Source organism: Muntiacus reevesi, chromosome 7, assembly GCF_963930625.1.
Source record: "Muntiacus reevesi chromosome 7, mMunRee1.1, whole genome shotgun sequence".
NCBI lineage: Eukaryota > Metazoa > Chordata > Mammalia > Artiodactyla > Cervidae > Muntiacus > Muntiacus reevesi.
The window spans coordinates 45,411,680-45,414,568 of record NC_089255.1 but is presented as its reverse complement, the minus strand read 5'-3'; positions in this window follow the sequence as shown (position 1 = coordinate 45,414,568).

Sequence of the window (2,889 nt, the reverse complement as noted above, 5' to 3'; positions counted from 1 at the left end):
CTTAAAGAAAAAGAGATGTGGCCTAGAAGGCAGTTAAGAATGAGCCCAGTCTTCCCCAGATATTTCCCCCTAAATATTCTACTCATCTGAAACTAATTATAAATAAAAATAAAAATAAATCACTTAAATTCCAGATTGCCCTTATATGGAAGTTAAATACCATTATCTGTAAATATATTTCTTATAGAGACACATGGTCAAGAAATCTAGTAGAAGGTCGATTGTCGTTTTTGACAGTGCCAGCTCTGTCATCAGAGAAGGCAATGGCAGCCGACTCCAGTACTCTTGCCTGGAAAATTCCATGGACGGAGGAGCCTGGTGGGCTCCAGTTCATGGGGTCACTAAGAGTCAGACACCACTGAACGACTTCACTTTCACTTTTCACTTTCATGCATTGGAGAAGGAAATGGCAACCCACTCCACTGTTCTTGCCTGGAGAATCCCAGGGACTGGGGAGCCTGGTGGGCTGCCGTCTATGGGGTCGCACAGAATCGGACACGACTGCAGCGACTTAGCAGCAGCAGTGGCATTTCTGTCATCATTGGGTAGGGTGGATGCTAAAGCAGTGGGCACTGGTTAATGAGCTGCAGGAGTAGGGGAAGATGATTTGCTATGTTTGCTAATTTCTGTAGCTCTTTCCACCATGGCCAGTTTCCTTTTCGCTTTCCTCTAATTAAAAAACAGAGTCGGAATGAGAAGTGGGAGGAAGAATAGACATGTGTATCAGCATAGCCTAATGTCATGTAAGATGTTTTGGCAACACAATGACATCACACTCTTGATTTACAAAAAATCATAGCTGATTAAAGTCTAAGCCTTTTTAGCTATTATTAATCCTCATAACCTTTATGCTATAATTCCATTTTAAGAAATATAAGTTCGGTGAATATACTAAAAACCATTGAATTGTACCCTTTAAATCAGTAGGTTGAATGATTTGTAGATTTTATCTCAATAAACCTGTTAGAAATACAAGTTCAAGATAGAAAGACATGTGTTTTATTAAATACTGAATTTGATGGGGACTTCCCTGGTGGTACAGTAGTTAAAACTCCATGCTTCCACCACAGGGGACACATGTGTGATCCCTGCTTGGGGAACTAAGATCCCGCATGCCATGCTGTGCATCCGAAAAGTGAAAAATTTGGTATTTTATTAAATAACTACTAAATTTTAACAGATATATTACCTCATATAATTCTTTCAACACCTTTGAGTCCTACAGGCATTAAGGACCTGGGGGAAGTGGAGGAACTCGGGTCTGCCCAGGATGCCCAAGCTCATGTTGTGGTCTTTGCACCGTGCCACACCATCTCCCTGTCCCCTGCTATGTGTGAGGCTTTGTGACTGGCGCCCAGCTGAAGTCAGTGGAGGAGTCTGCCAGGCAGGCAGACCTGCAGGACCACGTGGTTCCTGAGAGTAGTAACAGGTGACATAATAATTGAGAGAGATTCAACTAGAATCAATTGAAATTAGAAAGATCCAGAAGGTAGCAAAATGTAGGTGTCCTATACACGGAACAAATGTGATCATTGGCAGTGGTGAAAGTAGATGGTGGCATGGGGGAAGAACAGTGTGAGTGCCCCAGACTGGCAGTGTCAGTCAGACAGGACAAGCGGCAGTTTAGTGAGTTCCCAGCTTGGTTCGCATTTCAGGTGTGATACCTGGAGAAAATAGATGTAAACAAGTTAAAAGTCCTGATTTTGAAAAGGCCAGGGTCCTGGTCAGGTTATGGAAGAGGAGCTAAAACCTGGGGAGTCAAGGACTCAGACTCTACAACAGGGAATTAGAATAAGGACTCAATACCAGGTTGAAGGCAAAAGTCGAGAGGCCAGAACCAGGGCACCTGATCAGGACAAATTACAGGATATCCTAATTATATCCTGAACTACCAAAACAGGGCTGCTTAAGGCCTTCAGCTAAAGACAGGATTTGACCCTGAATCTGGGGAAGGGCCAAAGCTACAGATGAGTGTCCAGTGACCCAGCGATGGGGACTTACAGCTCCTTAGAAGAGACCAGTGCCTATCCAGCTGTGCCTTGTTTTGTCTCCTGCAACATGCATGACCAATGACAGCTGTAGGTACATGTACCCCTTTAAAAATATTCAGGGTTAGACACAATTCTGGGTGTGCCATCTACGATGCCAGCTGCTTCCTACTACACAAGAAAGCATTTCAGGAAGTGACTAAGAGAGAACATTGTTTTGGAATAACTATGAATCTGTTCTATTCAGTTTTATCATCAGCAAAAATCACTTGTATGCATGTCTGATTTTGGCAGACCAGTGTGATGGGACCACCCCACTCCCACAGGGGCATCCCCGTGTGGACGCTGCCTGTGCAACCAGAATGCCTGGCTTGGCCTCTCTTTCTGTGCCAGCCCACTTGCTTAGCCAAGGCTCCTTGGGTTTCATGTAACAGATACAGCTCAAGCTTGCCTGAGCTAAAATGGAGAGTGGGCTGGACATGGGCCAGGGCCGGAAGGGCAGCTGGGCCTCATGGGGGTCAGAACAAAGGCCTGAGAGGCCCCTGGGAATGTACACAGCTATTCTCTCACCCCTTCCCCTTTTCTTCCAGGGGCAACCTGATTTCCCATCTCTACTTTTTTCTCCCTGACACTGTTTTAGTTGTCTTTCTCTACATTCCAGTTTTTCCTGCCTCCCAGAGCACATAGTGAAAATGACCATGCCAGCCCCTAATTGCATGCTGTCCTGGATCTGGGGTCAATAGTGACTGACTAGAAGGCCCGTGTCTGCCATTCCAGATGTCCTGCAGAGAGAATCTGGCTGTCTCAGTTTGGGTCAGGAGTATCTCCTCTAATCAGCTGTGGGCCCTTGGGGTGGTAGTGACTCCTGGGGCCCACCCCTGAGGGAGCAGATGGTACAGAA